The 25,698-nt window shown below is 38.9% G+C and overlaps 1 protein-coding gene and 1 pseudogene across 1 annotated transcript in view; one reads left to right on the forward strand and one right to left on the reverse strand.

The window, feature by feature from the left end:
* The first annotated feature begins 2,813 nt into the window (after positions 1-2,813).
* PAK1 (p21 (RAC1) activated kinase 1) overlaps positions 2,814-25,698 on the forward strand; it is a 128,119-nt gene continuing 105,234 nt past the window's right edge. The window contains exon 1 of the mRNA XM_016161502.2: positions 2,814-2,926. The gene's annotated coding sequence lies outside the window, so the exon portion shown is untranslated. The remainder of the gene's footprint in view (positions 2,927-25,698) is intronic.
* Positions 7,393-7,511, reverse strand: LOC118603391 (annotated as a pseudogene).

Consider the following 25,698-nt stretch of genomic DNA (forward strand, 5'->3'; position numbering starts at 1 on the left):
CCTGTTTCCCTAGGATTACCTCCCAAATAAACTACCTTGCACACAAGTATTTATCTCAGGCTCTACCTTTTGGGAAACCTGAACTTAGGTAGTTGGTACCAGGAGTTACCCTAGAGTGAACACCCTCAGGTTGAGATTCTGAAATGGAATCACTTACTGATGAAATAGCAACAAGGACTCTATTGTTAGTGATAAGTTGAGCCGTGATATCCCCTGATATGCTGAGCTGTCAAAACTAAGCTCTTCACCTGCAGTAGATTGTAAGTACAAGTGGAAGGAGTATATTAAATTAGGCAGTAGCTATAGCATGGGGATTCTCAACTTTTTTTGTTTTTAATATTGCTTTCCTAAAGAGAAAAATCTGAAGTATTCCTACGTGAGCAGAAGGGGGTTTGGGGGTGTACAGGGGTAAAGGTGGTCAAAAGGTGCAAACTTCCAATTATAAGATGAATCAAGTCCTGGGGATACAGTGTACAGCATAGTGACTATAGTTAATGCTCTTTTTGTATATTTGAAAGTTGCCGAAGGAGTAGATCTTAAAAGTGCTCACCACAAGAAAAAAAATTTGTAACTATATGTGGTGATGGATGTTAACCAAACATCGTGGCAACCGTTTTTCCATATGTATATATAACAAATCATTATGTTGTACACCTAAAACTAATACAGTGTTATATGTCAATTATACTTCAATAAAAATAAATAAAAATAAAACATCCTTAGCCAGAGAAATTAAATACTAAGGAATCAGATTTTGTCAAATAGGTTTGAGCTTTGGAGGCCACAAACCATTGTAATATCTAAGATTATTTTTGCTCACCTAAGAACAAGGTTCACTTCCTTGGGGGAGATATCATCCAAATTAAGAATTCATACTCCAGCACTTGAGTGGTATAGGGGTTATGTTAATTATAATTTCAAGGGATTGGCTGGATTTTGCTAACTATCTTAAAAGCCCAGAAGAAAGAAATTTCAAGCTCAGTATCTCCACCTATCAATTTAGGACATGGTATGAAATCCAGAACACCTTCATGGAAGATTTCTAAAAAATCCTCTTTTCCTGCAGCCTGAGAGCAGACTATACTGAAAATCAGGCCCAAGATGTAATAGCAAGAGTGGCAGAACTCTGTTATCTTATGCAAAAGTCAGGGTTCCTGTAGGTAGGGAGTGGAACTCTGAGGCCTGGGATGGAGACATTTGGGTGGGTGCAACCGAGTACCTTGTCCAAGTGGTGGTAGTTATGAGAAAAGCAAAGCCATGAGAAATATTTAAGAGATAGGATTTGGTGACTAATTTGATAAAGGCAATGAGAGGGGAAGAATAGGGACTATGTCCAAGTTTCTGGCTTACAGGACTGCTGGATGGTAGTCCATTCACTCAGACAAGGAAGTAACGTTAGTCTAGTCGTACCTTTGGGGGAAAATAGGTATAATTAGCATTCCAAATGGCATAATTCTTGCTAACTTGTAGTTACTATTATTATGGTAAAACTGAGGCTTGGAGAGATGAATTTAAATATACACAAGTACTACTTACTATGGAGCAATTGTGGCATAGAAATGTTAAGGTCCTAACACTGACATTTGTACAGTTAGGATTTGAAGCAAGACAATCTCATTCCAGACCCTTAGTCACTAATGTTTTTTCAGTTTGGGACAGATGCAATTTGAGGTACAGTGGGCTATGCAAGTGATGCTGTCCAGGGGGTATTGGGAAATCCAGAATCTGAGCTCAGGGTAAATGTCTGGGTTAAAAGTAGCCTCCGTAGTAGGAGGAAAACAGAAAAGGAAGCCAATTTTTGTCTGTCAGTACACTATATAGTTCAAACCTTCATTGCTATTTCTTTGTTTTCCCCACCTCTCCCCTCGCCCCGCCCAGGAAACCCAACTAGTATAATAAATGTCTGGCTCTGCGGTCATAGGAGACAGAGTGGTTTTCAAATTCAGTTCTTGGCAATGATCCAGGAGATGCGATGGTGCTTTGTAATCTGAAGAGGACCACAAAACCAGGGGATTAACTGTTTATTTGGACACTGCCTACACCACAAATGCTCCCCAGAAGTCGTCCCCAAATCTTCCTGGTGAAAAGCCTCTTCAAAGGAGCCTGCAGCTGTAAAATGCGGGGCGAGTAAATAGAAGTTGGCTCAATGACGTCACGGGGCCGCCTGGTGATTCCCAGCCCCTGGCATCAGGCGCCGATGACGTCATTCCAGGCACTCTCCTTCCCCCACGTCTGGGTTGGCCGCGCTCACGTGGGTTTGTCCAGGCCTCCCCGCCCCCTCCCACCTGCGGGAGGCGGGGCGGCCCGGGCTGGGCTCGGCGGGCGCCACCGCCTCGCCGGGGAGGGGGCGGGGGCCAGTCGGCGAGGCTGCCAGGACCAGGCCCAGGCCCCGCGGCGTACAATAGCGCGGCTGCGGGCGGGGGCTGCGGGTGCAGCTGGAGCCCGGGGCCCTCGCAGCGGCAGCAGACGCTCCTGGCGGCTCCCCACGCACACCCCCTGCCCCTCCCCCTCGGCTCGTCCACCTCGCCTGCCCGCCGCCTCCCTCACCGGCTCTGCCGTCCTACTCCACAGGCGCTGTCCCCTCAGACGCTCGTCTCTTTCGCGGAGCCCCACGCTCCCGCGATCCCCCCGGAGAACGCTGTCTCCCCAGAGGCGGCCCGAGCCGTCTCACGTCCCCGCCCCCGCAGCGCCCGCTGCCCCCGCGTCGCCCAGCTCCTGCCCGCCCTCGCCCCCGCCCCGTCGCCGACCCCCTCCTCCCGTCCTGCCGGGACTCCCCGACCCCGACCCGAGCGGGGTGGGGGAGGCGCCGCGCGCGCGGCGAGAGGGAGCGTGAGGCGGCCCCGGGCGCGCACTCGCGCGCTCACTCCCGGGCTCGGCCGCCGCCAGCGGGGTAGGAAGAGCCGAGCCGAGCGAGCGAGCGCGGAAGGTGAGAGCGGGCCTCCCGCCGGGGCCGCGGGGTCGCCGGGGGCGGGGCTGGGGGCGCAGGGCGGGGGGCCTGGGCGCGTTCGTTCTTCCTTCTCCGCAGCCGGGCCGGCAGGGTGGGGGCGCCAGGTGCGATGGGGCGGGGGCGTCGCCCCGCGAGGTCGGCTGTTCCTGTCGGACCAACAAAGGCCCCCTGCGCACTCGCCCTCGCGGCCGCGGGTCTCACGCTGGGCGAGGGAAGGGCCGGGGGAGGGGCCGCGAGACCCGACGGGTTCCGGATCGGGGAGCGACTCTCCCGAACTTTGCGGCCGTCCGGCGCGAACCGTGACCCCGCGACTGGGAAGCCTAGCAAAGCAGCATCCGATTCGTTCTGCATAGAAAAATCACCCTTGTCCGGGCCGGGCGAATCACCTGTGGGGTTCAACTCCTTGAAAAATACGGCTGGGTTGAGCCTGAACTCTGCAGCCCCTCCCCCACTCCGGGAGTGCTCAGTAACTTGTGGAGTTAAAAACAAACTGGGAAAGGAGAACGAGTTATTTGATGTTCATTATTTCATTTCTAAAGACGTGATTATTATAGCCTTTATCGCCTTGAATATTTTAACCGCTAACATCGGTGGGAGTGCTTATGGGAACATACTTGAGAAATTTTGGGTGTTTGTGGGTGTTGGGAGGAAAGTGCTTGTTAAACCCCTTGGATAACTGTCTTACGCTTTCCCCCCTCACACCTCCCGAACTGTGAAAGATGAGGGGCAGGGTTAACACTATGGTTACCGATAAAAATTCCAATTCATTAGTCTAGCCTTTAAGAATTACTCCTGAGAAAAATCTATAATTTTGTCTTATATATCTTTGGGTTTTTTCAACTTTGCCAAGAGAAAACAGGAATCATCTGTACACAGATGCCTCATTGGTCTTACCTTGTGACTTTACCTACTTCCTGTATGACCTTGAGCAGGTCACTTCCAGCCTTAAAGTTCCAGGAGTTTGCTTTATGCCCTAGAAACAGGCAGGTATCGAGCACCTACTCAACTTTCAAGACTCCACTAAGAATCCCCCTGGCCCCTACCCCCATTGTTAAGTCTTTGCTAGGATCCACCCCTAAAGTCTTCTGAGGCAAAACTGACTCCTTATTGGGATCCTCAGATGTTTGTAGGATTTTAGCACAGCGCTTGTAACGTTTTTTTCGGTTCCTGTTTTGGAAATCTTTAGTCAGGTTAATATGAAACACACCTCACCTTTACTAGAAGCTCTGCTTTTTGAAAAGGGATTGGGGAACGTGGACCCTGAAACAGTCCCTGAAACTTATCCATATCCTTACTTATCTGTATGAGCTCATGGATGTCTCTGGTAAATTTGCTTATTCAATCATTTATTTATCCAGCATTACTGAAGTCTGGAGAGCTACTGTTTCAGGTTCCTGCTAGGGCTATGGGGATTCGGAGTCTCTTAAGACATTCCCTTGTCTTCAAAGAGCTCAAAGTCTAGGGGGTGAGGTAGACATGTAAACAATGAAGGCCTGCCTAATCTCTGGGGGACTCCAGCTGTACAAGGAGTAGTGTGCAATAATTGAAGCTGCTGGACCTGTTTTACAAGACTGGTCTTGGCCAAAGTGAGTCCTGCAGGGAAGGTGATGACCTGCCTCTCTTCTAAAAGGTAGCACTTGGTAAAAAGCTTATTCAGTTCAATTTAATATAATATGTATTTACTAAACAACTGTTATGAGGCCCTGTGCTTTCTGAAAGGAGGGCCCTATGTATCCAGAGAGATCTTGGTAAAACAAAACCCATCACATCATTTCTCCCTACTCCCACTAGTCATTACCTAAAGACAAATTTTCAAACTCAAACCTGAATATGAAGTTCTTAGAGGTCAGACTACTGCCTACCTCTGCAGCCCCAGTTTCTGTAACTCTTTTGCCATACTCTCTCATCTCTGCTTTTGCTTGTGCTGTTCTTTCTGTCTGGCATGCCAGCCTCCCAATGCCATTTCTGTCTGTGACGTGCTTGCTGGACCTTTGGGAAGCAGTCCTTTAGTTTCTTCTCCTATTCCATAGGATGAGTTGCTTTTTCATTTTCTGGCTCTTGTGAACACCATTCTTATAACTCTCTGTTGCACTGTTTTGCAATTATTTGAATTTGTGCCTGTCTTTTTCCATTAATCTGTGAATTTCTCGAGGGCAGAATCTTTAGTTTTAGTGCCTAGCAAAGTTCCTTACACTGAATAAGTGTTTGAAATAAATGAAGGTATGAATGAAGAAGCAAGTCAAGGCCCATGAGATAGAGGATACCTAATCCTTTTGGTTAAGAACAATTAGCTCTAAGTGTGGTCCCTGCACCAGCATCAACATAATCTGGGAATTTGTTAGGACTTCAAATTGTTTGTCCCATCCAAGATCTACAAATAAAAATTTTGGGGGTTTGAGCCCTAAAACCTCTGTTTTAACAAGCCCTTCAGGTGATTCTGATATTTGTTAAAGTCAAACCTCTGGGTTTAAAAGATATACTTTTGATAAGACCAGCTCCTTGCCAGCTCCTTCCTTCCCTTCTTATTTTTCAGAGCACTTACTGCTTGACGTTCTGTCGTTCCTTTCGTCTATGTTTTGCCACTAGATTGAAAGCTTCCTGAGAGCAGAGAATTTTGTCTGTTCACTACATTAATCCCTGTGCCTACAATAGTGACTGTATATAGCAGGCACTCAAATATTTGTTGAATTAATAATATGATTTAGTCCCATTTATTGTCAGCTGCTAAATTGGGGTTTTATTCAAGAATAGTTATCAGAATGAAGAGGATCCACACTCCATTATGGAAGTCAAGTGGATATTAACATTTTTTGGGATTTATTTTAGACTGAACTTTTCTTCCGTTTCACATCTGTCTTTCTCCACCAAAGCCTGCAGGATTTTTTGCCTTTGTTCTAGCCAAGACCTGAAAACTGCTGTTGCAGTATCTTAGGCCAAGATTGTTTCTTTGGAATTTGCAACTTGGTTTTGCAAGTCTAAGCACCCTAACTTTTGAACCTTTTAACTTGAAACTGTCTCTTCCGGATCTCCTGTGGTTTTGTCTTTCTCTAGTAATAGAGCTATACAAAGGCCTGTTAGACTCCACACAAAGGTTTTTCTTTCTTGGGAAGCACTTAAAATTTTTTTTCTTTCACGTTCTTATTAGCCCTAAGATACCAGGCCTAATTTTCTCCTTTCCCAACTTCCCTCTTGGAGATTGGTTCATTTGTTTATTCATTTATTTATAAACATTTATCGAGTCCTACCCTACCATGTGCCAGGCCCCATGCTGGAATAGGATGTTCAGATACACTGAAGGATGCAGTTCAAGTCTTTAAGGAGTTAAAGGTATCACAATATGGTGTGATAAGTCTTGAAGGGATAAAATGAATAAAAAAGTGATGTGTACTTATAAAGATAAGAGAAAGCTGTCTTTCTAATTTTTCCCTCAGTTTAGGAGTAGTTTATCAAACAAACATCATTTCCATAGCAGACTAAAAATTTTTAAAAGGTTGATGGCTGTATTGGGGGGAAATGAAAACAAAAATCAAAGTAGAATCAGCAATTGCTTATCTGAGATAATTCTCAATTCTGTTTCTGGTTTTAATGAATTTTCTCCTTTTTTTTTTTATCTTTCTAAATCATAACCAGAAAGTAGGGGGAAAACTTTTTTTGGTATATTAAAGAGAAAAGTTTAAAATTATTAAAAGAATATACTGTTTTATAGATGTCATTTTAATTCCTAAGGACCAATGTTGTAATTTGGGATGGGGGAATAGCGAAACCAGGAGAAAGTATGGAAACCGTAATTTAGTTTCTCTCTTACTGTATGACCTTATGGAAGTAATTTTATCTCTGTGCTTTTTCTCTTAACCGAAAATAGAGATAGTAACAGTTGCTTTGACCAGCATACAGTGTTGTGGAGCAACTAAGTAAAATATTGAATATAAAGAAACCTGTGAAAAGTGTAATTTGTTAGCTAGTTGTTAGCTGCTGGTAAACTTATTAACAGTAGCTCACATTATTGAACACCTGTTATGTACCAGACACTATGTGAGATGTTTTCTCCAGTCTTCAAAATAAACATGTGAGATGACTGCTAGCATCTCTCTTTCATGGATAAGGAGATCGAGGCTCAGACTAGCAAGGGAACCTATTCAAGGTTTTGGTGAAAGTAAGTGACAGACCTCATTTTCAGTGGATGTACACCTGACACCAACATTTATGTTACATTCATTATTTAGGTGCTGTAATTTTTCTGTATAGAGGATATAGGAATGTTTTGCAAGTATATTGCTATGAGAGTTAAATTTTTTCTTCATTTTGCCTGCTCTTTTTTTTTTGAGCATAGAAAGATTGGTGGAGACAGATTTACATGCATTTACATTTATCTTTTATACACAGAAATGAATAACATCTTGCCCTTGTGTTTTTGTTCAGTTTTTTTTTTTTTTTTTTTTTTTTAACACCAATAGCACCTGGTCTTCCTAGATGGTCTCCCGTCCAAGTACTAACCAGGCCCGACCCTGCTTAGCTTCTGAAATCAGATAGGATCAGGCATGTTCAGGGTGGCATGGCTGTAGACTTGTTCGGTTTTTACAACAGCCTTGTGAGATAGATATTTCCATTTTACAAGAATTAGGAGACTGAGGATCATAGAAGTCTCGGCTTGCTCAAAGCTACATTATTAACAAATGACTTAAATATTGGTTTAAACCTATATTTTTTTCAATCTAAATATAGTACTTTACTTTTACTGCTATACCATATTGCTTTTTAAACTCTATCAAACTAGGTCAGAAACATGGCAGAGTGAGAGACGTCCTCAGATCTCTCCCCTTGAAACAATAATAAGCTGAACATCTAAAACTCAACAAAAAATACCCCAAACTGCACATCTGAGCGTGGGATCTGCGCATAAGAGCTACCACAGTGCCCAGAAAAGTGGTTTATGTTCCTCAAAAGTGTTTATTGAATGAAGAAATATTAAATGCTACTTCATGTTCAAAACAAAAACAAAAACACTCTGTCAAACTAAACTGTAGGGCACTAGAAATGGCCCTTTAGATTACTTCCTAGTAATTTTAGCTTCTTCCCCCTAAGAAATCCTGACTGAAGTACACACAAAAAAAACTTGCTAATGAAACTCTCAGATGCTCATGATATTGCAGACTTACAAAAACATTCTACTGAAGCTGAGAGATGAGACTTTATCTAGTATTCTGTCAACTATTTTGCCTGAATATTCATTTCCCTTTGCCATGATAAATTTAACATAATGTAATACATTTTTCCATTCTATGTTAAGTCTTCTGTCTCCTGAGTAACTTCCCCCACTCTTCCATCTTTCTAGTCTATGAGATGGAGGAAAATCATCTGTGTGGTGGGACCCTCCAGAATATCCCATTTCTAGAAATAGTGTAGCAATAAGACTAAAAAGAACCAGAGACTCATTGATCCATCATTAATATGATTTTGCTTGATATTAATTCTCTAAAATTGATCCAGGTCTTAGTTATAAAAAATCCATTATGTCTTGGCTCTTATTCATGGACTCACGGTGAGGTAATTTGTATGCAGCATTGGGAAATTCATTCTTGTTTATGGGGTTTTCTACTTTCCAACTTCCAATTTCCCATTCCCTTTCAGACTGTGTAAGTTACAACTGAGGCTGACAAGAACATTTTCCTCGTTTATAGACTCTGCCTTTTGAATTTTTTGGGATGATAAATGATAGTGGTGATATGTGTAGCTTTAACCCTCATCTGCCTGGCTGTATGTTCAAGGCCCAGCTTTCTTTATTCTAGCCCTGCTTACCACTCAGCTGGGATTGATTAATGTCTTCCTCATTTGGACACTTGTCCCCATAGTACTTTGTATATGGCTGTGATATAAAATATCACTTTCTAGGGCAGGAGACATAGGAGCCCTAATTTTGAAGTAGGACAGTGCCTGCTTGGACATTTAACATATTTAATAACTTTATTTCTTCATTCGGAAAAGAGAAATAATACCTAATGCACAGAGTTGTTGATTAAATTAATAATATATGTTAAAATGAATAGTAAGATGTTAAGCTACATAGGTGTTTGGTAGAATTGTGGTAATTTTATGATTACAATTATGTATAGCAGTGGTTTTAAATTTTGGCCATGCATTTGAACCATGTGTGAAAATGTTAAAATTGCTTGAGCTCTATCTCAAGTCTGCTTAATCAAAATCTCTTGGAATCTCTATTTTTGAAGGTTTATAGGTGATTCCAATATGCAGTCAAGGTCAAGAAGTACTGTCTTAGGATATTTACATAAACGTCTTATACGAGCTATTGTATGAAAACTAATGTTTTACTCATTTAAAATTCATTTCCTAAACACACATTAAGTGTCAGGCATTGTCATGGGTTCTGAAGAAACAGGTGAATCATACCTGGTTCCTGCCTTTAAGTTTATAGTTGAGAAACAGATATGTCCATAGACAATAATACTAGATTGAGACAAAAATGACACATGGAGACATATGCTATTGCATTGTGAAGACAGAAGAAATTCATCTACTCCATCTGACATGGGGGTGGCCTGGCAAGCTACCTTAATAAAAGTGACACCTAAGTTGGGTTCTGAGAGATGAGCAGGGGTTAACCAGGTACAGTGGGGGAGAGGAAAGCCTTCCAGAAAGAGAGCTGTATGAGGGCTAGAAGGCTTGATAGCATGTTTGGGGAATCCTGAATAGTTTAGTACCCTTAGAGAATTAGATGCAAAGTGAGGAGTGGTAAGAACAGAGAGGAGGGCAAGGCTCAGATAATAAAGGGCCTTTCATATACTGTACAAAGTACTTTCATTGATATTATCTCACCTTATTCTTTCAACAACTCCCTGGGTTAGCTAGGACAGGTACTGTTTTATCTCTCTTTTATAGATGAGAAAACAGGTTAATTGAATTGCCTGAGGGTATACAGCACAGATATGATTTGAAGCCAGGTCCTTCTGACTCTTGAGCTCATGCTTCTTCCATTACACCATAGCTGTCCTGTACCTTTACAATGTTGTGAGGGTCAGATAAGCTCTGTAGATAAGTGCGTGGTAATTTGTAAGCTGTAAAGTTCTTGACTGATGTTGCCTGGTAGGAGTTGCGACTAAATGGCCTATAAAGTTGCTTTTAGCTCTAAGATTCTGTGGGCCTTTTCTAGGATTTTCTTTAATAGGTGAATGGATTTTCCCCCCTGACATTGGTAGCCAGAGTCCAGTGAGTTAAATAACCAAATAGTTATTCCTCCAGTTTGAGTGTTTTTACTCAAACCCCTTTGTTTTTAAAATACATTTCTATTTCTTTTATTATGAAAGTAATACATAATTCTCATAGAAAATTTGGAGAATACAAAAGAATAAAAGGTAAAAAAAAATCCCAAAAACTGACCCAACAAATTCATCAGAGTTTTATTATAGAAGAATGATCAGTAGTAGCATTTCATCTATTTCCTTCTAATCTCTTTTAAAATGAGTTTCGTGTGTGATCTCCCTGATATCCCCTTTCCCCAACCTTATTGTATGTTGGGGATAACTGAGATCAGGAACCAATCAACATCATCTGCCTCATTACAACTGACCTTTTATTGAGGACTTTCACAGTACCAAGCAATTTACATTTGACTTTTTATTTTACTCCTTAAATGATGTTATAGATTTTATGGAGTTATAGATTTATACTCATTTTATAGATGAAGAAATTTAGGATCAGAGAGATTAAGCTGGCATTTGAAGACATTTTTATGATTGTTGCTGTGTGACCATTCCAAGTCTCTTAACCACTCTGAGCTTTAGTTTTCCTTAGCTGTCATATAGACAGACGTATTAAAGTTGATGCCAACTTCACAGTTCAAATATTTTATGACAGTAATTTTTTTTCCTTCTCTCTGCCCTCATCCGTTCCTTGTAATACACTAGGAAATAGTTCATCAGTAACAGTGTTTCACTATGGAAAGAATTCTCAGTGGGTTAGAGGAGAAAAATTTAAATTTCCAGGTTGGGGGATGAGTAGAAAGGGACCTGGAATATTTGGAAGGATTCTTAGGTAGGAGCCCTGTCACCTGTTGGAGAATTACTATTTTATAACATTTTCTTCCATTTAAGATTAATTTCCTATCTTGAATTTTACCTGTCTAGAGTATGAGATTTTTATTTGGTATCAGGATTGATTTTGTTTGATTAATTCAAGAAGTTATCTATATATAAACTACAGAATAACTTAAAGCAAAAAGCCAGATGAGCAAAGGGGAAGAAAAATTCATAATGATAGACTTTCGCAAGTCCAGGTTTCCCAAGCAGCCTAAAGACAATATGTATTTAGGATTTATTGTTTTCAAACACTTTTATATACAATCTCATTTAATTTAATTCTGTCCTTAAGGCATCACATTTTTATAGATGGAGAGAAATGACTTGTCCATGATATAGCTGGGAGTTTCTCCTGTCCCCAAATCTGGTGTTGACTTCTGATCATTTGGGTGCTGCCTTCACCTGTGGTACTTCTTTCATTTTCTCTTGACTTTTAAGACATTCCTGGTTCCTTGGAGAATGTAAAATCTATTTACAGCTTGCTCGCTTTTAAAAAATCATGTCATTTCAGAGAATTTTCTGAAGTTGACTACTTTGGGAATGGCTGCTGAGTATATTCTTATTTGTGGGTTGATTGAGTATGGGCAAAACATACACACTTTCATATTAAGTGTACAAAACCAGTACATCTCTGTAGTGCTCCTATTTATTCCTTAATTAGTCTACAAATATTTACTGATTACTTCCTATATATTAAGCATTCTGCTTAGTACTAAGGGTATAATCATAAACAATACAGAAAGGTCCTTGTCCTTTCTCTTATAAAACTGACATTCTAGAGGGGAATACAGACAAAAACATTAAATGTATAAATAAATAGTTGCAGGTTTTGATAAGTTCTACAAAAGTCATGAGGGACTAATGTAAAGAATTTTGGAGTGATAAGGGGAAAGTCTCATTGAGGAGATGATGTTTTTTAAACTAAGATATGTAAGGTAAGTGGATGTTAATCACTTAACATCCATGTATAGAGCATGTCAGGCAGGGAGAACATTTTAAATACGTAAAAGCCTTGAAAGTAGATAACAGTTGAGAGCTATTCTATTCAGTGTGGTAACTACTAGCCAGTGTGGCTGTTGAGCACTTGAAATGTGGCCATATACAGATACACTAAAAGTGTAAAATACATATCAGATTTTGAAGACTTAGTACTGAAAATATTTAAAATAGCTTTTTATATTGATTTTATATTGAAATGCTAATATTTTGGAGTTAAAATATATTTTCAAATTAATTTCACCTGCTTTTCTTAACTTAAAAAACTAGCTACTAAAAAATTTAAGATTACAGATGTGGCTCATGTTGGAGCTTGCATTATGTTTCTATTGGATAACGCTGGTTTAGCTCAAAAAAGGTGAATGGTATGAGGCGAAGTTGGAGTGGGAGGAAGGAACCTTTCCAGATGATGTCCTGTGCAGTACCCTAGTTAATCCTGAGAAACTGAGAATTGATTATTAAATCTGATTTAAATCTGATTTTACAGATAATTAGTGACTACTTAACCACCGCCTCCATAGCACCAGAATGAGGTAAACCAGCTTTTTAGCAGTGTCTTGAGTGTAGAATGTTCTCTATCATTGTCAGCTAAAATAAGCAAATAAAAATTGATAAACAAATTGATTAATCCAGATTTTCAAGTGGTTTTGAGATTGACTGCCTCCGGGTATCTGTAATATCTAAACAGAACAATTGGTCAAAGATTGTATTTTTCATTAAAGAAAAACAAACCCCCTGCAGGCTGACTCCTGTCGAAATTGTTTCACAGTAAACTTCTTTCAACTACTTTATATGTTAAAAGTGCTTTATAATAAAATATTAGGGAGTATGTATAGCGAGCACCCATATACTCATTAGATTCTATAATATTTTGCCATATTTGCTTTATTACATGTCCATCCCTTAATCCATTCATTGATCCATTTTATTTTGAAGTATATTTCAGAATAAATTGCAGATATCAGTACTTCATCCTTGAACACTTTAACATTCATCATTGTTTGTTTACATAGAACTATAATCTTATCTACTATGCTGTGGCATTGTTTGATTAATGTCTGCGCCTGCCCTACTAGACCCTAAGTTCCAGAGCATCATTTCTCTTAAAGGCATGTCACATGAGAAAGAATGAGTTTTAACATACTACCCTTTTCTTTAAAATAAAAATGTCTTTTTTTGTTGTTCACTGTTGTGTTCACAATTCCTAGCATATAGTAGGCACTTAAATATTTTTTTGATTGAATGAATGAAAGTGGAGCCAGCATTCAAACTGAGGTCCATATGACTTTGTTACTAAGAACATTTGTTTCATTTTCTCAATTTTAATAAACATACAACAATCAGTGTCTGGTGTTCGGAGATAGAAGGGACCTGACTGTGCTGAATATTTAGCTACCTACTGTAAATATCTCTGACCTGAGTCAAAGGTGAAGTTATGCCCTTCAACTAAGAATATGTATTATCCATAAGCCAGTTACTAGCTACTTTGTCATTCTGGGTCAGTCTTCATTTTGAGTTATGGAATTACATGTTACTGGAAAATGGCATTGGATTGAGGCTCTTGCAGGCATATTGATCTTCTATCCATTCTTTTTAATATTGTCCAAGACATTTCAAAACAAGCAGCTTTCTTCTAGATGAGTATGTCTTTTTCAAAGTGCTGCATAATTCTAATAAGGCTTAACTTGTAAAGTGTTACTTTCTTCCACTAAAAATAACAGAGCTCTATTTCACAAACCGTTTTGTAATACAATATTTAAAATTCAGCCATGATTCCATCACTAATGAATGAACTCTTTTGTTTTCTTTTATTATACACAAACATATATCTTCACATGGTTATAATCACAGTGTAGACCTAAGTTTGTTGTTTGCCGTTTTTTCTAGACCTATAAATGTTTCACATGTTACTTCTTAGTGTTCATTACAAAATTTAAGATTGTATTTTATTATTTGCCTAAACCATAGTATCTGTTCTACTAGAGAAACATAAGTAGAATTCTTTCTCAGGGAAATCTCAGTTACGCTCTTGAGGCCTTTCAACTGATTGGATGACACCTACCCAGATTATGAAGGATAACCTCCTTTATTTCAAATCAACTGATTGTAGTGTGTACCACATCTATAAAATATCTTCACAGCAGCACCTAGATTAGTATTTAATTCAGTAACTGGATGCTATAGTCTAGCCTAATTGACACATAAAACTTACCATCGCAATCATTTAGGTTCTTCTTATTATAAATTACACTGTAGTTTTATTAATAACACTACATATAGCTTTCTCCTTTCAAAAATTATTTCTTTAAAATGAATCCCCTGGGTGGAAATACTAGGTCAAGGAGTATGAAGACCTAACGGACTCTTGACAGGATTTAATATTTGCAAACTGAAAATCTCACCACAACGTTTCTTTTAACGATGTCTTGAGGAGTTGATTTATTCAACTGACTCATTTCCCACTTCCACAGTGATTATAACTATGTGACTATGTTATGTTTATGTATAAGAAAAAAGGAAACAAGAGTTTATTCATTTCCCACTTGCACAAACCTGCTTTTCTCCCCATGTTTTCCAGCTCTGGAAATAGCTGCCTTTTTTCAGGGTTATCTTCTGTTCTCCCCTCAGTCTCCACCTGTCACTTTTTCCCCTGCCCTTCTCATCTTTTGTACGCTAGACTTTGCTTCATACATCACAGATAAAATGAAGCTTCATTTTCCTGCTACTGAAGAATCTGCTTGGATTTGCACCCATTTTTGCTTTTGCCTCTTCCTTTACAACGAAGGAAGTGATTCAAGGAAGGGCCTGGTCCTTTACATACTTTTAGATTCCTTCCCATCTTAGAAAACTCACTTCATTGCTTTCTAATGAGTTATCATAAGGAGTATTTAAATGTTTTGTTTAAAGGAAAACAGTTTTCCCCACCAATCAAAAGCATTCCTGAGATCCCATGTCAGGCTCCAGCTAAACCATGTCTTTGCTCTCCTTCAAAGCCAGTCTTTTTAAAATAGCTGTTTACGATGTCTGTTTCCAGCCACTTACCTCCTGTTTACTTGGCAGCCTGCTCCACTCTACCCTCACCACCTCATCACAACTGCTTTTGCTAAGGCCCCCATGGTGTCAAATCTACTTAAAAGAGCACACAAAACCCCCTCCCCGCAATAATCCCTAATAGAATCTTAATATTCAGTGTGGTTCAAATGTTATACTTCTTTAACACTTCAAAACAGAAGCCAGACCAGGGCTACACAGATTAGTCTGTGTGTCTCTCTTAATTGTTTAGTTCCCTCTCAATCTCTTTTATTCCCCTTGTCAATTTACTTGTGAAGAAACCATGTTGTTTGTCCTGCAGAGTTTTTCCACTCTGGATTTTTCATTTTTTCTGTTAAGGTTTAACAAGTTCCTTATTTCTATATATTACTTATATAAGTTATATCTAGAGGCTTCATTAGATTCAGGTTTTTGTTTTGTTTTCATTGTACAATTCAATGAGTTTTTTTCAATTATAGTTGGCATATAATAATATACCAGTTTCAGCTGTATAGCCTAGTGATCAGAGATTCACATAACTTGCAAAGCGATCACCCCACTAAATCTAGTACCCCTCTTCCACCTTATATATTTATTACATATTTAACTGTTTTCCTCATGCTATATTCTACGTCTCCATATCTATTCTGCAACTGTTCATTTGTATCTCTTAATATCTTTGCCTTTTTTTTTTTGCCGTCCCCCAACCCTCCTCTTAGCTAGTAGCCCTCAAAATATTCTGTTTCTACGCGTTTATTTCCACTTTTGTTGTTGTTTATTTTGTTCTTTAGATTCCACATGTATGTGAAATCATGCGATATTTGTCTTTATTTGACTCATTTCATTCAGTACAATACCCTGTAGGTCCATCGAGGCAATATCTTTTTTCATCCCTATTCTTTTAGTCTGTGTGTGTCTTTTAATCTGAAATGAATCTCTTGTAGGCGGCATATGTAGGAGTCTTGTTTTTTATCCATTTAGCCACTCTATCTTTTGGTTTGGAGCACTTAATTCTTTTCCATTTAAGGTACTTCTGATAGGAATGTAGTTATTAGCATTCTTTATTCCTGTTTTTGATACATGTTTTTCCTTCTTAAAGAAGTCCTTCTAACATTTCATGTAATACTGGCTTGGTGTTGATAAATTCCTTTGGCTTATTTTTGTCTGGGAAGCTCTTTATTTGTCCTTTGACTCAAAATGATAGTTTTGCTGGATAAAATAATCTTGGTTGTAGATCCGGGGTTTATATCGCAATGAGTATTTTGTGCCAAGCCCTTTTGTCCTGTAAAGTTTCTTTTGAGAACTCAGGTGCTAGTCTTATTATTGCTCTATTGTGGGTAACTAACTGCTTTTGCTGTTTTTAAGATTCCCTCTTTGTATTTAACCTTTGGCTTTTTAATTATGATGTGTCTTGGTGTGGGCCTCTTTGGGTTCCTCTTTCTTGGGACTCTGAGCTTCCTGGGGTTGTATGTCTATTTCCTTTACCAGGTGAGGGAAGTTTTCTACCATTATTTCTTCAAATAGCTCTTCAATGTCTTGCTTTCCTTCAGGTACCCCTATGACTTGGATATTTTTACATTTAATAGTGTCCCATAGGCTCCTTAAATTATTATTATAGTCTTGGCATCTTTTTTCTTGCCATTTTGATTGAGTGTCCTTGGCTTCCTCACCCTCTATGTCAGTGGTTCAATCCTCTTTATCCATTCTGTTTATTTCATCTAATATACTTTTCATCTCAGATAATGTGTCTTCATTTCTGACTGGTTCCATTTTATAATTTCCATTTCCATTTTTATGTTTTTTATCTCTGTTCAAGTTCTCACTGAATTCATTTACACTTCCCCTAAGTTCATTGAACATCTCTATAACCAGTGTTTTGAATTCTGTATTTGTTAGATTGCTTGACTTCATTATATCTGGATCTCTGTTCTCTTCTCTCATATGGTTTCTGCTTCTTTGTCTTCCCATTTTGGCTGCCTTTTTGTATCTGTTTCTATGTACTAAGCAAAGCTCCTAAGTCTCCGGGTCTTATTAGCGTAGCTTTGTGTAGTAGGTGTCCAGAGGCACAGTCCTGAGAAGGGTTCAGCTGCAGGCCAAGTTTAGCTTCAGCCTGTGCCCCTCCGGGAGCCACCTGTTAAGATTCAGCAAGGAATCCACTATGCTGTGCTTACATGTGCCTTAAGAAACCACAACAGAAACCGAGGCCAGCTGCTGCCACTGTGTCTTGATTCTGCTCAACAAGGAGCACCTGACTTCCCAAGGATGTGGCTTGGGTGGGGCCGTGAGTTGGGGGAGGCAGAGTTTCAGGGAATCCTCTGGGCGGAGCAACCTCTGTTATCTAGTTTGATAACATCTCAGTTATGGTGGCCCTGCGTCAGCACACTGGGAGTGAGGAGGGCTCAACATAGGAGAGACCCTAGCCTCTGGCTCTCACTTCAACAACTCAGTATCCCCTTCTAAGTCCTTGGTGCCCCCTGTGCAACTTACCTGGTGCTGGTGCTCAGATTAAGCACGTCTGTCACCGCAAAAGTCTGCTCATGGACACAGCCTCTTTAAGAGACATCTGCGGCTGCTGCTCTGTCCCACTCAGCCGCTCGGGGCCTGGCAGCCTTGTGTCCTTGCTCGGTTCTACCTCCTTTCTCATCTCGGGGTGATTTCTTATTTCTCTCCGTAGTTGTAGGGCTTGTTCATCTAGATCCCAGGCGACTTTTCTTGCTGTTTTCTCCATATTTCTGTCACAACTTTGATTTGGTTGCAAGAGGCATGAACAAAGCCTCTATCATCTATGCCATTTTTTTTTTTTTTTTTTTTTACTTACGATAATCTTTTAACTAACATCTTTGCTTAAGACTTGTAAAGGCCTTTTGTTTGATTTAGGAGAAAATATGAAATCTTAGACATGATTTATAAGGTTCTGAATGACCTGGCCCTTGTTTTTGTTTCTCTTAACTTCATCTTGTGCTACTCTCCACCTCGGTGATTGGCATTTTTTTTCCTATTCGACAAAGTTTGAGAAAGTCTTTCTTGCCTCTGTGCCTGTTTTTCTCCCTTGGTATGCTCCTCCCCAGTTCTGGCTTCTTCACAAGTCTGGCTTCTTCCCTCCCTCTTCTGCTTCTTTTAGTATCTACTATGAGCCAAGACCTCTCTGTTATCCTCTTACAGTACATTGTTCTTTTCTGTAATGACATTTGTAATGATCTGTAATTCTATACTTATCTCACTGTTTGCTATATATTGAGACTTTCAGTTCCACCGAGTCAAAGATCGTATTTCTTTTGTTCACCATTGTATCGCATCACCCTAGTACAGTGCCTGGAGCAGTGAGTATTATAAATATTTGCTGAATGAGTGAGCTCTCACTGTCCAATGAATTACCTGGTCAGTTTTCTCTCTGAAGTTTTTTTAGATCATAATCATCTTTTCTCTAAGCTTTTAATTACTTTTAACTAGTGCCCTGCCCTCTTATTCATTCGTTGTTCTGCCAGGAGTAATTTTTCTGATTCACGGTTTTGCCCAAAAGTGATCAGTGTGTCCACATTGCTTATAGGATAATATGTAATTTAATTCCTTATTCAGGGAACTTTACAATTTGACCCCACCTACCTATTCAGCCTCATCACTCCTGACTCTATTCTGTCTCTCTAAAAAGACTTTTAGTTTCATTCACTTTTCGTATGTCACATCACTCTGTGCCTTCAGCCTGGAATACTTTTTTCTTCTTTTCTATTAAAATTCTTCATCAGAATCCAACGTGGATGCCATTTCTTCAATGTAGGCTTCCTCTTCTCATCTACCATTCATGATTATAAATCCTTTGAGAGGATGCTATAGACTGTGTCTTTCCCAAATTTATACGTTGAATCCTAATGGCCCCATGTGATATTTGGAGGTGGAGCCTTTGGGAAATGATTAGGTCATGAGGATGGAGCCCTGCTGACTGGGATTAATGTCCTTATAAAAGAGACCCCAGAGAGCTCCCTTGCCCCTTCTGCCATGTGAAGACACAGCCAGAATAAAGCCATCTATGAACCAGGAAGAGGGTTCTCCCCAGACACTGAATCTTCTGGTACTTTGATTATAAACTTCCTAGCCTCCAGAACTGTGAGAAATAAATTTCTGTTGTTTGTAAGCCATCTAGTCCATGCTATTCTGTTATGACAGCCCAGATGAACTAAGACGTGGTAGTATTTTGTTTCTTTCCTTGCTATGTACTCAGCATCTTAAACAGTGTCTGGCGTAGAGTAGGCTCTCAAATACTTGTTGAATGATTAAACTAATTTACTTATCTACTCAAATATTTATTAGGCTTTTTTGAATTTCTATAGTACTCTCATCCTTTGTGCTATGATTACATATATAAAAATGCATTAATTATCAATTGTAAGTGATCACTTATAAAATTAGTATCCGCTTAAACATCCCTCCTTGCTCACCACTGGAGTCTGTCCTCTTCACTCTCTTTGTCAGTGTCTTTGTAATAGTAGGACAATTAACAATAGTAGGACAATCTAACAATACAATGCATAGGGATTCTAAAATGAAAACTGAAATTTCTGCAAAACATGAAGAATTTGTGAATTTGAAATAAAATGATATTGGAGAATGGGTTGAAACACATTCACAGACACAATTGACAAATGAGGATGAGGTCGTTAGACCAGTTTAATATCGAAGGGAAAATTATTGTGAATAATGGCATAATGGGAGATACAGAGGACAATGATTTGAGTAACAAGGATTAAGAGAGACCCTGGGGAAAAACTGATGAAGCTCTTGAATAATAATAACAGTCATCTTATCAACGTGTGTTGAAAGCCAAATTGGAGTGACAGATGTTCCTCGTTTTAAGAATTATTTTAGTGGCAATTACAACTTAAATTTTGTTAAATTAAGAATTACAAAAAATTTGTTTTATGTTTATTTTGATAAATTAAAGACCCAATCAACTTAAAAAAATTTTACCGGCAAGTTAACTTAAATGGATATTTGGATACTGGTTATCCTCAGATACCAAGCACCGCTCTGTATGTACTTGTACCCCCATGAGATTTAGTTCCTTGAGGTTGGGGATTGTGCTTTATTCATTATATTCCTGTGGTACTTAGCTCAGTCTGGTACGTTGGAGATATAAATACCTAGGGATAGGAAGAAGTGAATAATAATTGAAGGGATTTGGAAAAGCTCCTTTAAGGATTTTTTGGTACAGAGCTTGTATGCTAGGTGAGTGAGTAGGGTTTGATGTAATACTTTGTTAAGTCCGAAAAGAAAACTTTTTATTCGTCCTTTTGCCAGTTCCTGCCAACAGTGTACTTTAATATTCAGAGTCTGTTGTCTGCCTCAATAGCTTTTGTTCTCATTGTAATTCTTCCTGGAGATTGAGATGGAAATGAGGAATGTTTTGGGCTGCTGCCTGGGCATCCACATTCATGAGGACTTAGAAATGCAGAGGGACCAAAAGCCAAGCCTTGACCTAAACGAATCCAGGTCAGCCAATCATTGCTTTCCTGGCTCTTCCTTTGTTCTCTGTGCCTCCAGCTGCCTATCTGCAGGAGGTTTGTGCTACAGCTGTTTATAGCAATTAATATAATGCTAATGTGCCTCATAATGAAGGCATGGAATCACGTGCTCCCAGCTGGTGGATAAGAACTGTATAGTGTCAGCCTTCAAAGTACCTTTTCACTAACAACAATTGGACTAGGCACCTGAATACACCTTTTCACGTTGTTTTTGAAACCATGGAAACAGAAGCTGAAAGTGACCATAGCTTAGGGAGTCTAACCCCTCATTTTATGGGATAAGGAAAAAACCCTCAGAGGTGATAAAGCTCATTTCAAATTAATAATTCCATGACCTCATTTTAACAAAGCTCTATCTCATGGAAATATAACTTTGTCCTCTCTCAGTACTGCATAGCAGTTAAAACCTCAGCCACCGACCTAACTTTGAATCCTGTGGCCCTGCCACTTCCTGACTGTGTGATCTGGGGGGAGTTACTTAACTTCTCTAGTTTCAGTTTCCTTATCCTTAAAATGGTGCTAATAATAGTACTTGCTTGATAGGTTTGTTTTTAGGATTAATGACAGGTGATAATCGAAAAGCACTTAGCAGGTTTGGGCACATAACAAGTGCTCGATAAAATTTGGTTATTATTATTATAGGGTAGGGAAGCTTAATGATACCACTGCTTTAATTTACAACCCTGTCTTTGAACTTTTGTTCTTAATTCTTCAGTTTGATCTAGCCCTGCGAAAGCAAGGACCTTGCTTTCTGCTTGCTTGCTTCTCTGTATCCTCGGCAGCTCGAGTACTTTTTAGTGCGTAGCAGATGTTTAGTAAGTATTTGGTGAATTAATGAATTCTTTTAGGGAAATTTTCTCTGAATAACACTTACTTTTAGATACTCCAATGACTTGGATCTCTCTTTTTTTTTTTTACAGTTTATGTAAATTAGTACTTTATAGGATTTGTGTTATGTCCTTGATCTTTTCGGATGTGTTTGTTTCCTCTCCCTTGTAAATCACCAAGAGAGTGGGACTGTAATCTCTGCAATGGGAACTTCTCTATAGCGCCTAGTATGGTATTTTTTTGTGCACAATTATCAGTGCTTAGTAATTACTGATAACTGACTGTAAATCACTTGTATTTAACATTAATTTATTGAACAAAAACCATTAGATACTATGGCATCATTCCTAACTCTAAGAAGTTGTAAATTTGTAGGGTCAGTCCTTGGTGGCAAGAGGCGCCTTACTGCCTTTGTGAATGTTGTTCTTTACACTTGAAATGCACCTGTCCTTCTTTGCCCCTTCTCTGTCAGATGTCATACTGCTCATTTTCCAGGGCTCAGTCTCTGCTGTCAAGTTGCTTTTCTTCCTTTCCTCTGCGATTAATTCCTTTTTATGTAAATCTCTTCATGGAGGAAGTAAGTAACTTTTGCAAAGTTACTGATTTTGAGGGAGGACATTTCACATTGAGGAAAGAGTTGATGCAGACAAGGAAGGAAAAGGCCAGATATTGGAATATGATAGTGAATATTATGTTATCTTTAGTAAGGTAATTCCTTAGTTAGGATTCTTAATTAAAAGAGGCATGCAACAGAATCTACTCTAGTAAATTCAAGGAAAAAAGATTTATTAAAGTATTAAAGGGTACCAGTGAGATTAGAGTCTTTGAGTCAAGAATAAAAGAAACAGAACCAGGCTGAGCTTCCAGGAACTGACTCCCCAAACTGCACTGAAGAACTGAGCTCTCAAGATTGCTATTGTCTTTGCTATAATCTAGAAGCTGCAGAATCAGGAAGCTGTTGGTAGAACTGCTAGATCTAGATCGATGCTGCCTCAGCTACAGTTTATTCCAGCAAAAGGGATGTCTCGTGCCCATTCTCTCCCTAATTTACTTTCAAATCAGTATTTAGCGTGAGAGAGCATCTGATTAATAGAACCTAAATCACATTTAGAAGGGAGTTTGGGAAATAGTTTTTTTTTTTTTTTTTTTGCTCTCCAACATCTGTAGTATCCAGAGCTAGAAGGGGGTTGGAATAGGTGTTGAGCAAATCAAGTTACAGATTCTACCATAGAGAGTATTCGGGTGGCTTGTATTCTTTTCTAGTATCAAAGTCTATAAAATTTGGAATTCTGTTAAGCTGAAATTCTGGCTCAAATTTGGCATAAATCATATTGACATTTATATAAAGCTTTTGTTACTTTTATCCCTGAACTGGCTTTCCATCATGGTGGTAAATTAGCTAATAGGAATAGTTAAGGAGATGTTTCTTTGTTAATCAATTGTATATATATGTAGGAGGGGTGGGGGTGGCTTGGAGAGAGAGAGTGTGGGTAGAGGGAGGGAGACAGGGGGAGAGGCAGTAGAGAGACAGAGACAGACACTGACTCCATCTCCCAAAATGGAAAAAAAGTACTTTAGTCCAGTTAGACTTAGGCCAGTTGCCCATCCTTGAACTGTAAGAGTTTTGGCACATGCCAGATGCTAATTGGTTAAGCCTGAATTCTTTAATTATTGGCAAGGAGAATGGGATTACCATGTTTGGTTTGGGGTAGAATAAAGGTTTATGCCTGGAGCGAGGTTTGGACAGCTTTCCTTTAGGACAGCAGTGGTTTTCAAACTATGGTCACTTAGGAGCTTGTTGAAAATGCAGATTCTTAGGGCATGTACCAGACCTACTGAATAAAAAACTCTGGATGTGAGGCCTGGGAATCTGTATTTTAACAAGCCCTCCAGGTGGTTATGACTGTGATGACATGCTAAAATTTGAGAACTGCCTTAGTAACATAAGCTGCTGAGGGATGACTATCTGATAAAAATCAGGGCTGTATTAAGAAGGAGGAAGAGGGGCATGTATGCTGGGTAGGCAGCCAACAGCATCTATTTCAAAACTGTAAAGGTGGGCAAGAGTCCATTCATGAGAAATCTTGAATGTCTGTCTCACAAAGTCAGATATAAAACTGGATAATGTATGCATGAGGGACCTATACAGTGAAGGAGATAGATTATAATAGGAATGAGGTAGGAAGTATATTGAACTTAGAGTCAAAGATTAGGTTCTTATTCTTTGAGCTTCAAACTCCTTTTCTGTAAAATAGAATAAACTACTGTTGTGTTAGAGAATTAAATGAGCATACATATATGGAAGTGCCTACTTCATCATTTAGCATATTAATAAGTAAATATTTACTGAAAATAATGATGCTTGGCTAAAGTAGTATGAACTTTATTCTGAGGACAAGTCTAAATATGGTCGCTAGGACTGTCTTTCCTCTGAAGACAATTCCCTTTTTCTCAGTTATTGTTTCAGGTCCCTGGTCCTTGACCAAATTCAGATCACCTCCGGTTTAACTGCATGAGCGATGGTTTCTGCCTCTGCAGACTCATCCTGGGGCATTACATGAATTATTTACTTTATCTGTCACAGAGATACAGAGGTTTCTTTTTGCTCTTATAACTCATATGTATTCAGGGTGATGTGACCATACATATTTTATGTTCTGTACTTCAGTGTAACTCATTCCTTTTTATTTTCTTCTGTGAGGTTGGTTTAATTTGTAACACTATGCCCTCTTTCTCCTAATTTTGTTTTTAACACATTTCACATTTTCTAAATATAGAATATTTAAAAATTCCTTTTAATTTAGAATGGGAAAGGTGTACAGGATTGGTTTTGGACTCTCTCCCTTACTTTATATATAAACTAAGACATCTGGATATCTATTCAAGAATTTCTAAGGCTGATTAAAAAATATACCACTTATTGAATAAGACATAATGGTAAGAGTTTTTGTTTCTGATAATACCCATTAGTTGTGTGCAAATACCAGCTTTCCTTGAAAAGGAGTACATGATTATAGATAACGTATAATTCAGGACTCAAAGCAACAATTTGTCCTTTTTTTGAAAGAACTTAAACATTTTTGAAAGATATCTCATTATTTGGAAATTATATTTGTCTATAATATATGTGAGATGGAGACATCTATTAAGACTTTGTTATCATAAAAATTTTTTCTGTTGCAGTTCAGACTTTTCTCACATTTATCACATTCACATGAATAGTTTTCCTTCAAAGAAAAAAACCCAAAAAACCTCTTAAGTACAATCATTAACAAGTGATAATTTACTGTAAACATGGTTAAGCTAAAGTGAGTGTTGTACATAAATGAAAGGCTAATGGAATCATAGAGGCCTCCTTGTAAATTTTTATAAGTATCTTTGCAGGATGAGCTCCTAAAAATCCCTCCGTTTGATTTTCCTAATTCATTGTGGAGGTAGGGGTGGGGGGAAGGCGGGAAACTAAGGCAAGTAATTTGTCCAATGTTTTGTATCCTGCTTCTTGCCCTCTTTTTATTTCTTGGTATGAGGAACTTACATCTGGGGTTAAATTTCATTTTTTGTTCTATAATATTAATTAGTCAAAAGTCACTCGTAAATTGTTTACACCTGATAGGTTTAAAGTCATAGACCTGGTTGGCTATTAGTGAAGCAGAGCTGATATATTGGCCTAGGAAGAGAGATTACTTAGTGAATTGAAGTGGGAAGAAGGGCCCCACCATAAACATACTCTTCACTCCTAGACATACTGGGAATGTTATTTAGACATGCCAGTTACTGGATATGCCAACATTATGTTATTAGATGGCTTGTGGCCTTTTCTGTGTTTACATCTAGGGTGATTGAGAAAGGAAGGAATGAAATTGGATGGGTAATTTTTACTCTGTGGTGGTGAGCACTTCTTACCTTATCTATACTATAAATAGCAGTTAATTTTTTTTCTTTCTTTTTTTCTTTTAAAGGGTTACTGTTGGGAGGTAAGGAAACCAGATAAACTGCTTCTTATGGACTCGTTAGTACTAATTAAAACCCAGATTGCCCACTGAAGGGGTACCTAAGGGTTAACCATTCCAACATCCTTACTTTATGAATGAGAAAACTGAGGCCAAGAGAAAAAAAAAACCCTCAGTATTGTACAATAAGTTAGTGACAGTCAGGACTACATCTCAGCACTTCTGACTCCCTGTCAAGTATATTTCCACTACACCTCTCTGCAAAGCACAGTATAAGAGGAAATGGTTTAGTGGAGAGAGCACAGATCTGAAGTCAAAAGATTTGAGTATAAACTGTGGCT

The sequence above is a fragment of the Rousettus aegyptiacus genome, unplaced genomic scaffold (assembly GCF_014176215.1).
Source record: "Rousettus aegyptiacus isolate mRouAeg1 unplaced genomic scaffold, mRouAeg1.p scaffold_m13_p_5, whole genome shotgun sequence".
NCBI lineage: Eukaryota > Metazoa > Chordata > Mammalia > Chiroptera > Pteropodidae > Rousettus > Rousettus aegyptiacus.